Source organism: Ciconia boyciana, chromosome 3 (assembly GCF_034638445.1).
Source record: "Ciconia boyciana chromosome 3, ASM3463844v1, whole genome shotgun sequence".
In the NCBI taxonomy this organism is placed as follows: domain Eukaryota; kingdom Metazoa; phylum Chordata; class Aves; order Ciconiiformes; family Ciconiidae; genus Ciconia; species Ciconia boyciana.
In genome coordinates, this window is record NC_132936.1 from 62,000,806 (window position 1) to 62,015,003 (window position 14,198).

Sequence of the window (14,198 nt, forward strand, 5' to 3'; positions counted from 1 at the left end):
CCTGCTGTCACCCTGGGTGTTTGGTTTCATTTCATGTCACTGGTAAAACCTTTCTTCCCAATCGGACTTGGTAGCTCAGCCGCAATTAACTACGGCACCCAGCGTTAGGGTTACTCTTGACTGAATACAGCAGAACCCCAGCTTAGAAAAAAGCTTCCAGATCTGGGTAATATCAAACATTACTAGCTAGTTTCTTTTCCACAAAGAAACGAACTCGTCAGTAAACCTGAGATGTAAGTACAACCACTTAGATCTCTGTCACAGAGCTGCAGCATTTTAAGAAATTAACCTTACATATGTATTCCCTCAAGCCCATTTCTTTCTGCTAATGGCTGCATTATTGCTACTATTCAAGTCCATTTTGACAATCTGCACAAATCTCCCCATTAAGTAATAGAAGGTTTAACAAAGGGGGTGAATTTGGCTGGAATAGCTGATCAAATTGGTTGAGAATTCACTGATACTGAGGCAAGTCAGAAAAATCTAAATAACTTCTGACTGCTGTTAGAAAACTGCTGTCTTGTGGAAAGTCTCAAGGTCCAAAGGCCAGGGTACTGCTAATACTGTACTGCATCTCCTCCAGACCACAGACAGCTGGACGGAAGAGCAAACTCCCCAGACAAAAACTACTTGCAACAGTGGGTTGCCCTAAATTAGAAAACCCAGCTTTCATCCAACGCTGCGTACAGCTGGTGCACACTGAAGGAAAAGGTTACAACATGCAAAACATGGAAATCACATCTACATATGAGATTACACATTCATACAGCCAAGCAGGCAGCTCTGAGAAGGAAATAAGCAGGTCAGGAATGCCATTATAGCAGGGCAGAGAAAAGGGTTGCTACAGATGGGAGTACTTGATCTGAAAACCTGCACCAGATAGAAAATGGCTCACAGTGGTTTGTTTCTGGCTTTTCTCATGTAAATGAAAGAATGAAAAAATGTCCTATAAAATTCTGCTCAAAGTATCCGTATACTCTCTACTGTATGTTTTCCTGAAGATTACAACTCTTCAACAAGCAGCTAATGGTTATGGGTATAGGTAGGTTTTTCAACAGTGTTCTGGAGTTGTTTTGTTTTGTTTTGTTTTTTCTGAATTATTATGGGCCAGAAAATTCAATGCTGCTTCTCACACTACTAAGTTGCTTAGTGTCCATCCTATAAAGGGATAACAGAGAGGAAAAAACCCTGTATCCAGACATTACACTTGAAAATACAAACTAAAGACAGCAGTGCTGCATTCCAGTTACATTAAAGAAGGATTAAGCAGTCATCATTGACCAAAATCCAACATAGCCACCTTAAACCCAGTAAGGTAAGGTTTAAAGAGGTACAGTAAGCTCAATGTTTATCCATATCATAGCTCTAACACCAAGTTTGCAAGATGCTAATACATTCAGTGCAAGACTAAGGCAAGCATGGCCACAGTGCACAATCACACCTTTGTATACATCGTCTATAAGGCATATGCTATTTTAAGCCTCCAACCAGTTTTATATACTTAATTGCAGTACCAGTGTGCTCTCAAACACCAATTGGTAGTGGCACATTGGGTTGTGAAGTCTCTAAAATGTGATGCTCTAGAGGAAACAGTCTTACGGGGAAGAAAACCCCAAACAACAAAACCCCACTGCACAGTTGAAAGGGCTCAAAGAGGCCACCTACTTCATCCTCTCCTCTTTGCAGAGTGATGGCCTTGCCAGTAATTCCCCATTTGTGTTTGTGCATGAGGTTTCTCCTGTGACAACGCCTTTCCTTAACAGGGGTCAGCACTCTCTGCCCGTACTTGGCAAGTGTCCCAGCGGGGGGGAGACCAGGGAGCAGAGGAAGAAGAGCTAGGTAGTTTAGCAGGGGAAGAAGAGCTGGGTAGTTTAGTGGAAGAAGAGCTGGGTAGCTTATATACTTGCAAGGATTCTTCAACTCGTCCTTTTTAAATTCAGTAATTCCGACCTGGGAGAGATTTCTTGCTCCTGAGCCAGTTCAAGACAGCAAACATAACAGCACTTCAGTTCTGCAGTTGGTCAAATGCAAGCACACTTCAAGATAAGGGCAATTTTACAGTCCTGCTTCATTTATCAAACCTGACGTGTACTGCACATTATGATTTCCATGTAATGGTTTGACTGTAAATTTACCCTCAGCAAGATCCTTTTATATGCATTCAAACTAATTTACCTCTCGCTGATGGAGTCCTAACTTGTAATTTGCTTAAATGCAGAGCCTAAATTGACTAAATCAAATGCATTTGCGCAAACTCAATAAACAGAACCATTACCCACTGAAATAAGCAAGTCTCCTAAGAGCATCAAATGCTTCCTTACAGTGGAGAAGTTGGCTCAGGAGCCAACCACCACTCCAGCTAATGACCATGTTTCTCTCTCTATTTCATTAGCCAGTCTGAGGACTCTAGTATTTTTTTCCCCCTCTAAACGGAAGCGCAAGAAGCATACATAGCTCTATCAAGTACTGCAACCAAAGCAACTAAAGCTCATTTTCCAGGGTAATGAAAAGAAACCAGTGGAGAAAGATACATTTGAATATCCCTGTTAATGCATACATTAGCTAAGCTATAGCCATTCTTAAAGATCTCAACCACCTAGCACACTGTATCCATTTGTGGAGAAGGTCATAAAATTACTGGAGCACTGTGTCAGTACATGTTTTTTGTAGTAGTGCAAATACAGTTGAGTCATACTGATCTGCCTCCAACTCAGTGCTTAGAAAGGGACATTGATTTGCAATTGCAAAGTAACCATTTAAAAGCTGACACACTGTCATCAGTCAAGAATGCATTCAGCCTCTTAATGAGGATGCCAAAACCAGGATCCACCGGAAAGGGATAGAAGACTCTTATCACTGCAACCTACGCCAAGGATTTCACTAGTGTAAATTTATTTCAGTGGTGTCGTGCTTTAACCCCAGCCAGCAACTAAGCCCCACACAGCCGCTTGCTCGCTCACTCCCCTACGGTGGGATGGGGGAGAGAATTGGAAGAGTAGAAGTAAGAAAACTCATGGGTTGAGATAAAGACAGTTTAATAGGGAAAGCAAAAGCTGCACACTCAAGCAAAGCAAAGCAAGGAATTCATTCACTCCTTCCCATGGGCAGGCAGGTGTTCAGCCATCTCCAGGACAGCAGGGCTCCATCACGCGTAACGGTGACTTGGGAAGACAAACGCCATCACTCTGAACGTCCCCCCCTTCCTTCTTCTTCCCCAGCTTTATATACTGAGCATGATGCCATATGGTGTGGGATAGCCCTTTGGCCAGTTGGGGTCAGCTGTCCCGGCTGTGTCCCCTCCCAACTCCTTGTGCCCCCCCAGCCTGCTCACTGGTGGGGTGGGGTGAGAAGCAGAAAAGGCCTTGGCTCTGTGTAAGCACTGCTCAGCAGGAACTAAAACATCCCTGTATTAGCAACGCTGTTTCCAGCACAGATCCAAAACACAGCCCCATACTAGCTACCATGAAGAAAATTAACTCTATCCCAGCCAAAACCAGCACATTTGTACTTTAAATATACACTTTGTAATTTAAACATAATGATGGCAATAACAGTGGAAGCCAGCATCTAGTACTTTACACCAGCTTAAGAAAACCTGTGTTGCATTAAAAGTATTTAAAGCTTCATGCTTATTGAAAATAATATCTGAACGGCACATGGTACACCACATATACCAGTAGTTGTTCTAATGGAGAATTATTACTGCAGCGCAGTATCGCTACACTAAGTATTCTCCCTAGAAGCTACTACCATGGGTACACCTTCAAGCTATGATGCAAGGGGGATTAAGCAGCAAAATTCATTCTCAGTTAAAGTTCAGACTTCAAGTATCTAGTTGCCATGAAGAAAAAAAGTGTTACCAAAATTAATAAGACAATACAAACTTTTTTTGCTGATAACTATAAAATAAATATATAACCAGAACTGAAAGTCTAAAACCAGCATACTAATTTTGGGAACAACTGCCAAGTTTTTAATACAAACTATTAATAAAATGTAGCATTTATGAAATATTTATCTTTAAGATGCTTGAGGAATATTAACTGATCCATTTTTCTATTAATCAAAAGTCGTAATTTGGGCTTACTACAAACAGCATGCCTATGGCAAACCCATAAAACCCAGGAAATTAAGTTATCCAATGCAATAACTACATCAATCTATTTTATCTGTTTCTCCTTTGAAACGTCTGCCTTCGGTTCCCTCTATGCTAATTTCCATCAAAAATCAATAAGTAAGACTCTGTTGTGTTTTCTAAGATAACATGTTAAAGAATTGTGTACAGATCTAGCAAAGACCAGAGATTTTCCTCGGACATGCTGGAGCAGCTCTGGTGCAGCTTTATATAAATTGGCCCTGAACAGTGATAGCAATAGTAAAGGAAGGGTGTCTTGTGATGGAGAAATAATTTTGTACTGCATGGGGTCTTGACTCTCCCTAGTGCAGGTGACAAGCACGTGAAGGGTCTAGGAATTACCAGCGCTTTGCAACAACTATTAATGTTTTAATATTTCTATTAAGGATTAATGGTGGTTCATGCTAAATCTGGGGAACTGCAGGCTTGTAGGATGACTGCCAGCTGAGAACATGGTATAGCATGCCCTTAGCAACAACATCAGCAATCCAGTGCAAATTCTTCCTTGGTAGTAGAAAAAGCTGCCAAAAGGCAGTGCTTGTTATAAAGATTTGTGTATGTGGCCAATGTTTTGTGTCCTCACTCAACAACTGAGATTAAAAAAAGGGAAAAGGGACACTGAAAAGGAGGTAAGGCGGGGGGCAAGAGTGAGTGACAGCAGAGAAAACCTTAAGAAAGCATTTCTTCAAACAGCAGCCACCAAGGGAATTTTGCCGGCTGGACTGAAATTGTAGATATCTAAAATGCTAAAATTAGGACCTTTGAACACATCTTCTTGTTTAATTTGCTTGCTAAGTTTGCAGTTAAGATTCGCTATGTCTTCCCTGCCTAAAAATGGCACGTAAATCCAGATGCAACAGCTCAGGCTACTCAGAAGTTTCTTCCCTGGTAAGTGAGGGAGAACAGGATTTCCAAATACTGTGAATAGAATTAAGCTCCTGGATCTGGGTCCTGGTATTTTTATTTTTTGAAGACTTTTTAGAAAATGTACTACTTTTCTATACTGAGCATTCCTCTTATTTTTCATTGTCTTTATATAGAAATTACAGTCCAGTGAGTAGTATACTGGAATATACCCACGGGAATAGGTCCAGGATTAATCACATCGTTCACAGCCCCTAGTCTAAAAGACTTTCAATTCTGGGTTTATTCCAGTTACAATTAGGATAGCTTGGGCACTAAGGGAAATTCATGTATTAATTTGCTGTATCCTGAGGAAATAAGTGATGCATAGAACCAGTAAAGCCATAAAGAAAGCCACAGCGGTGTTAGTGCTTTAATTCCAGTGCAGGCAGAGTTTTATTGAAACCCATCAGCAGTTGTTCCATCCTTTATGGAAAACCAATTACCGCTCTCAGAAGTCCCCTGTCCAAAACCAACTCACCTGGAGTGCAAGGGGTGCCATAGAACTAGAAAACAAAAATGATCCGTAGTGGTCTAATCACTTTCTTTTCTCCTCAAGAGTATATTCCACTAGCATTACCTTGCCTATTAGACACTAAAGAAAGTGCTGTGTGATCTACGGCGGCACTGCAAAGCTGAAAATCGCTAATGGCACATAAGCTGTAGCCATGATGCATAGAAACAGCAGCGAATAGTACGAAGAGGTCTCAGCGTGGACTACACACACTCAGCTGCGACCCCGTGCACGCACAGCATCCACGTTACCGTTACTGCCGCTATTAGTACCAGATTAGATGCAGCCCAGGTGCATCTCCAAAAATCACAGTCTCATTGAAGAGATGATATAGCCAGAGATTTCCAGGGGGTTGTTAATGCGGGGGATGCTGTGTACCATTTCTTCTTTCTGGACCGCTGCCAACACTGCGATTAGCACACTGTCATCAGCTGCACAGGCTCTTCAAGCACACGGACAACTCATAACAATCTAACCTTACATTACATAGAGATTAAATATGATCTCACATTCCCCTCTTCAATTGTGGGAAGACAGCTGCCAACGAAGTGTCTCTAAAGAAGGCCTACATACACAGCAAACCCTCTTATGCTCGCACGGTACAGAGTGATGCCGGCTTAAAAAACAATATGAATTAAATCCAATTCAACTCCTCTATTTCCCCATGCGCCTTCCCTCCAAACCAGACATCCTTGTCTACAGCAATGAACAAGAACTTATTTAGCAAAGGCGTGTGCTCTTCATTTTTCACAGCAGTTAGACATACACATATTGTCAGTCTGACTCTTGCTGATCTGCTTATAGTTAGTGCTGTTTCAAACTAATAAACAGAATAAATATTCATTGCTCACTCCCTTGCCTTGAAGCCCATTTAATGTGACTGGAGGGACAAGTGCATGGAAGTCAACCATTGTAGCAATATAGATAAAATCATTCTCTTCATGGGTAATGAGCAACTGCATTAAGGAACTGGTGTTTTTTCTAGTTGGCTTCTTTCACTGTAAGGCAGACAACATTTTGTCATGTTGTCTCCAGACCCAATTTGAACAAGCTGATGGAGAACTACTGTCCCTTCAAGGCAACGATGTAATTAGAGGAAACAGTGTAGAATCAGAAATGGCAAATATATTTGAGGTAATTCACTGTGAGCAAGATTCCAGTCAGTAGCAACCATTTTATTACTGCATTTCTAAATTGCCTTCTTGCAGTTTACTATCAGACACTCTATTCGATCCCTCAATTTTGTTCTAAGAGCTTGTTTAAAGTAATGCCAGCTGAAAAAGGCATAAGTATGGTATGTACAGCACATGTTAAGCTTGTCACGGCGCTTCTTTCTCAGGAAATGTCAGAAGCCAGATTAGGACCAAATGGTGCAGCCGGGCACAACGTGGGGAAGCATCTTCCCCACCTGCAAGAAGTGCAGTCTGGTTTCTGCCTCCCCTGACAGCAGTTGCTAGACCATTCTCCCCCTCTCAATTATTAAAAAAAGAAAGTCAAATACTGTTTAGCCCTTTCAGAAGGAGGAGAAGAAGGGCAAAGGGTCCTTCCATTGATCTGCCCTCTAGAGAGCCTCTGCCGGTGCCACCACTGGCACACTCCTGTCCTTCCCCATGGCCTGGGACCCCAGGTAAGTCTCCTGGGCTGCTCACCTGGAAAGCTGTTCTCCATGGTTGGGAAGTGGGGGGAGATAAAGGTGACATGGGAGTGGATCGACATTCTGGGTACATTAACTCCCTTTATTCCCTCATAATACGGAGGAGATTCGTCTTTCAGGATAAAAATGATAGACATTTTTGCTATTTCCACCTTCTCTGTCCACCTTCTCTGATCCATGGATTCATGGATCCAAGACTACATAAAGGTTTTCATAAGCAACTACGGATTTTGACTGTCTCTAGATGCCCAGCTTGGGGCACAGCAACAAGTGCCAATTAATAAAAAGCAGGCGAATGAGCCACACACACTCTTTTGAGCCCTGCTCTCCTGAAAAGCTAAGTCCTTCTGAGGTGCCCTGTTTTGGGAAACAAGTCAGCCAACTGTAATCACCACTCACATTTTGCAAATTGAGCCGCAGTGTGAAAGATGGATTTGCTTGCTATATAACCCCACAGTAAGGTCCCCTGCTTCATTTTTCTGACATAAATTTCTGTGTATGTCAGTTTGCATTAATATCATCATATTAGCTATCTTTCTCCAATATTTCTGCAAACAGACTACCAAAATATACTCATGAGCCCAGTGGAAGGGCTACTTAGAACCAAGTAAATAATAGTGGAAAATAACAAACTGTTTTCTGGGTGATATATATGCAGGAGTGAAAGTTTGGAACAATTCATTAGTCTTCACATGCAGTTATTTTAGTTTAAAAATAACAAAATTATTTTCTAAAAATGAAGAAAGTTGTTCTGCTGTAATAGGTAGTAACGAGTAGTGGCTTTTTTACTGCTGCTGCTGCTCCTACTAGAAGAAATATAAATGCATTTTCAAAAAAAAAAAAAGTAAGATCCATCTTTCAGTGGCAGAAAGCAAACAAGCAAATAAGTCTGCAAGCAATATCTTCTCAATGCTCCACTTGTATATTTTAATAATTTTTGTTCCATAAATGACTTTGAGCAGGTGAAACTGATTTTCTTGTTAGTACATTGCAAACTTCATTTGAATGGTGGCCAGAAGACAAAACTTCACGTCATCTTACATTGAAAGTGTGCAAACTTACTGTGGAGAGAGTTGCATCATAAGCACCTGCTATCTCGTAACAGGGAAATAAGACAATCACTACATAAGAAAAGTCATAGTGGGTCAGATATTACCAAAATAAAACTCACTGCGGTATACTTTACATTTCTAGCTATAGAAACAGCTATATGACAGGTGAAGAAGGCCAGGAACACTTTTGTGGAGCAAAAAAGATTAAATGCTTCAGATGTACAAGTAATGTGATTATACTCTTCTCCAACTGTCTCCCTACCCAATTTTTGGAAACTGTCAGATGCTACTAGAACTCTTTATAGATTTGTACATCACATATTTCATCGCTAAAATAGAATTAACAGATAGAGCAGCAAATAGGGTTATCTGCCTCACTTTGGTGTTGTAGCATAAACATACCAGATTGTCAGCTGGAAGTAGAAGTTATTACGAAGTTCTCTATGGATCCATACCCACAGACACTATCAGGATAGCATCAACTACATCGAGAAAAAAGAAAAGCAATTTGAATGCTGTAGAGCCTGCTCAATGGCTTTGGCTTACAGTATACATTTAAATCTAAGGAATTCCACTTAATATCATATCAGAAACATCTGTTACTGACACTCCTTCTTTAAGATGTTTCATGGTCATGATTTTCAGCCTGGTGCTCAGTGGCATCAGGTGAGAACCTCCTTATTAACAAAAAAATGGAAATATACATCTGCTCTGTTCCCTGCTGCAAGTCAGGGCATCTCAGATGCAGAATTAAAGGCTAGCACAGCTTTCATGTCTTTAAAGAAATGTCAAATCCTTATGTGAATGAGTTCCAAATACTTGAATAGAAATTTTTTTCTTACCTCCCCACCTTATTTCCTAAGGAGCTGAAAGGACCATGAAAGGTGCAGAGTTGGCAGACATTGGCGAATATTGTATTCATGGGGGAAATTTTAAAAGCCTGAATAAATGTAACGCTCTAACTCTTTTGTATTCATTTCTAAGCAAGCTGATGTCTGAGAATCTTTGCAGAAGGAAATTTTCAGTCTCAACCTGCTTCTCAGCTCTTTTTCATGACCTGAAAGCTGTAATTCAACTCACCCTGAAGTGCAATTGCAGCAAGACCATGTTACTGGTAGAAAGCGTTATCAATGGCATCATCAGTATTATGGCTGCTTGACCCGGTCTAATTATGAAGATCTGGAAAGCATTACTAATATGCAATAAAACACTGTACAGTGTGCATTTCATAAATCTCCCTTCTTTCACGCATATAAATGCTATTGACAGCAGCAGTAAGAACAGACTGATTATGCTGTTACAAGATTTTTTTTAATTGGAGAGCATGAATTATTTTCCCTTCTGAGACATTCTGATATATAACAGTGCTCCTCCATTGAGGTGGGTGGGGAGCATAAGGTTTTTCCCCTAAACTGCAAGTCCTACAATGTCCTGAGTAATAAATGCTGTCCCCATCTCTGCCATAACCTTGAGAGTTTGGTAGTTCTCCATGCCTTCACTGGCCCTCTGCAACTCCTCTGAGGCACACAGCTCAAGAGCCCTACAAGGACCATGACTGTACCTAGGTCACGTTGCTCCGAAGGGTCTATGAACTCAGCTTGGCTCTCATCTTTCCCCTAATACCATGGCCAATATAGTTTATAATTTCTACCAACCTCCTCACTTCTTGGGCTGTGAGGCTTCAGCAGCCCATTAGGACACGGGAATTGACAGTTTCAGTCAGGCTCCATGTACTCTAACAGCATTCAGAGAGCAGCCACAGACATATCAGCATTGGGTTTAAGGACACTGCAAAAGCTTGGCAAGGGACTGATGGGGCCCCATGGATGACAACTCAGCCGCACCTCCAACAACTGCAGAATGGCTCATACCAGCCGAACAAGCAGAAGGAGCTCTCTCCTGAAGCCTCAACACAGCACATATAGCAGACTCTCCCACAGACTGGCCTCGCCTCCTACTTTTTCCTAAGTTATGGAAATTTTGTATAGAAGGTCTTCATCTCCCAGAAAAAGAATTATTCCCATTGGGGCATACATATAACCCAAGAGAGTTTATGAAACCAGAAGAAAACCTGTACCCACCTTTCCCAGCTGTTTTCATGACTCCCAGAGCTTTTATCCCCAAACACTTCCTTCTTAGTGGTTTCTGCCAGCCTGGTGCACCCTACGTGCCTGTGAGGCTCGGAGGGAGCAAGGAGGACCCCTTCTCAACAGAACAACTACACCGGCCTCCAGCTTCTACACGTCTCTCTCAAGAGGCAATCTCGTTCAGCTCGAAGCAAACAAGGTCCGACATCAGGCTGCTGTCGCTTCCAGCTGAACAAGGTAACATTCAGTCCAAACCATGTAATAAGCCAGTTCAAATTTCCCTTAATTTGCTACATCATCAGTGCCTTGTTATTTATATAAATATTCAGTTTCAGATTTTGATAGATATTGATTTGGCAGTGGTCATTTTCACTGAATGTTCCCTTCTGTAAGGGATGTTCCATGTTGTAAAACAAAGAACAGGGATGCTTCATTTTGGATTACATTTCACAGCATAAATCTTTGTCTAAATCTTTTTCTGCCCTACAGGACCGAGACGTAATCTCATTTTCTACAATGCTGAACAAAGAAAACTAGAAACTCACTCTGCTATGCAGGCTATTCAAAGTGCATGCTTCTGGACTGCAGGGTAGCATTGATATTTGATCAATACAGGTGGGTGGTTTGTTTTTTATTTGCTTTTAGTAGATTTTGTTAGAATGTGAAATCCAAACATCAAAGGGTAGCTTTAGAGACAAGGGCACAGACCTTTTGAAAAAGTAACCATTTAAAAATGTGCTCAAGTGTCTATGTTTGGAAATTGCTTGACCAGTTAGTTACCTCCAGCTCCCAAAGACACTCCAATACAATACAAAAAGGAAGTATTTTCCACATGCCAACTATAACAGCAAATGGATATAAAGTTTAAACTTCCGTGTGAAAATTTTTTAGCAAATTATGCCAAATAATTTGCTAAATGCAAGGAGAGGAAAAAAAAAGTGCTATTTGCTATAAGTTCATTGCTACAAAGAATAATTAATTGAGTACCTGCCAACCAGCCTCTCGCTGTTTAGCTATCATTGTTTAATTAGCATGTGGGATCATGCTCTTGGTGGGGAAAACAGGGACGAACCACACACTCAGAACCAAGTTTCCAGTGTAACACATCCAGTATAAGTAAGGCAGCAGATAATATACTAAATTCTTAAGAAAATCTGACCCATGAAAGTTAGAACTGGCCCTTCTGTTCCTTAATAAACTTCAGTGAGACCCCAGAGACAATTAGGTTGAATAATTCTGCTTACTTCACATTTTCTGTTCTTCTGATATAAGACTATTCAACTTTTTCTGATTTTTTCAAAGGCAGCTAGCAACACTCTGAGCACAGTGCAAAGGGGAGTAACAACAATCTATTCCTGGGGGAAGGGACACAAGGAAATACTATATTAGGGTAAATTTGCAGGGATCTCTACTTTAGAAATAGATTTAATAGTTTTCTCTGAACTTTGCATCAAATTGCCCTCAGTCTTCTAAAATTGCTGCACATCTCCCAGCTAAACCAGATTTCTACGCTAAACGTAAGGGTAAAATTAGAGCTCTGTATTGAAGACCTGGCCATTACCATAACTTCTGAGATTAACATCTGAACCCAACACTAAAAACTACTATTTTCCTTGTTCTCACACCCCCTTGCCAAAGGATAGAGAGGAGGTGCATTGGTAGGGGACCAGTTAAACTAAATTAAGCCAAAAGCCACATAAAAGCCACACTGATAAAAGCCACACTGAAACACAGTGAGCCAAGGCATTCCTGACACCGCAAATACTTAAACATGATACAAAAGGTCAGAGGAGAAATAAATTAATAGCTCAAGAAAAGATCATTTGTACCTATGCTGTTTAATTCAGAAATGAATGGCATTTGTGGGAAATGTGACACAGATGAAAAAGGATTTAAGAAAGACTGGGTAATTACAGCAGTTGTTTAACATTTCTAAGCAGGTCTTTGGATGATCATTGAGGAGAACGAAGAGACAAAGAGTAAAGGCACAGGACTGCTGGTGGTTTGCAGTCTCTGTGAGCCTGGATATACTGAGTGTCTGCAGAAGCCTAACCGCAGAGTTACAGTGAAGACCTGAGCACAGCTGCCCCTCTTCACTTCACATGGGACGGCTGCCTGCAAGGTCACTGGGACGCTGGAACAGCATGGATGGACTGGAAGCCAACGAAAGGGGTGAAAGCAGGAGAAAGAGAGAAAACAGAATCAGCTGGGAAAGAAAATAAACTGTTTCTGAACAGGAGGGACACAAAGAAATACTACGCTAGGATTCAAACAGTCCAAGAAGGGAAAATGTTGCATTCCATCAATATTTTTTTTTTTTAGTAGTAATTAATAATCAAATTGTCACGAAGCAGAGGACCAGTGTTGGAGCAAAACCTTGACAAGAAAGCCAACAGTCCAATGAGACTCAGCTTCTGAAATGTCGCCCTGAGGTACCCCAGCAAAACACGCATGCCCCGCAGGGACAAGGTGGGCACAGTACTGACCCTCTGGAGACACTCTCTCTTCTTAAAAAGCAGCCAGAAAACAGGCGTTCACTTCACTTCACCCTTGCTCATTTGGTTCTTAAGCAGGAGCCCTTGGGGCAAGCTCTTGGTAGGGGGAGGGATGGTGGCAAGGTTTTCTGTGGTCTCAAATGTGACCTGGAGCCCTGAACGTGAGCTGGTACAGAGGAGAGGTGAGCCCTGGAAGTGGAAGGAGTCTGTGGTTCAAAACTTGCACTGGCGCTTCTGATGATACAGCCTGTAAGGACAGAAAAACCTCCATCTCCAGAGGCACCGTAACTGTTTGCACAACTGGGGAGAGGGGAAGAAAAACAGTACAGTACTTTGCTAACCATTAAGCACAGGAATTATAAAATGCTATCTAGAGAGCACAATTCCTCCTGCCTTGGTTTACCAAAGCACACCTTGACATAAACTGCCAGGTTGCTACGGTGTCAGAGCCCCAGACACTGTTTCTTTACCTGAATTCCATGAGAGAATTGATGCGCTTTTGTAAAGGGGGGACCCACTCCAGCAAGGAGTCCAACAGAGACTGGCTGCAAAGCTTAAAAGAAAAATATTTAAAAGGCAAAGAAAAGCGGAGCTGCCCACAGGTGGCAATCATATCCTTTGAGTAGCGCAGTACAGGGAAGGTGTTAGAAGAGAACAGAAAGGCCTTAGAGCTGCACTGACGTGGCTGAAGCAAAATTTACATATATATATTTTTACTATTAGTAGAGCATTCAAAGGCAAACTTCACAGGGATTTGGACACTCTTTAACTCCCTTCACTGTGTGCTACATACTGTAATAGCGCAAAGGAGCAGGCCAACACTGCTGACCCTACAAAAAATATCCAAAATGCTAATCGTGGCAGAAGCCTCAAAACACATACGCTGTACACTGCAGAAGGGAGAAGACAAGCAGTCCAGCCACAGCTCAGAGGTGAGAAACAACAGCGATTCCTCAAGGGCCCCAGGACTCTGCCAGGGCTGGGCTAGACATGAAGCTTGGCTCTGGGGCAATCCGACAGTGTCAGCACCAGCAATTTCCCTGGCTCAACTTGTCCAAGACCAAAAAATTCAGATAAGCAGCTGCTTGTGTGCCACAACAGCTCTATGCCTATCCAGCTGCTAGAAACCGACAGAGTCCACCTGAGCTGCTCAGCGACTATTCTTCAGCTGAATGATAACAACTACATGAAGTCACCACTACTGCAGCCCCTCTGATCACAAGTAAGCCACAGGCACAGCATGGTGGAGGAAAGGAAGAAACTGAATAGATCTGCCAGCATAGATCAGCTGGACATCACATAAAACAAAATGCTGATGGAAGTCGATCCAGAGGTAAGAGGTTTCCCAGACATCTGCA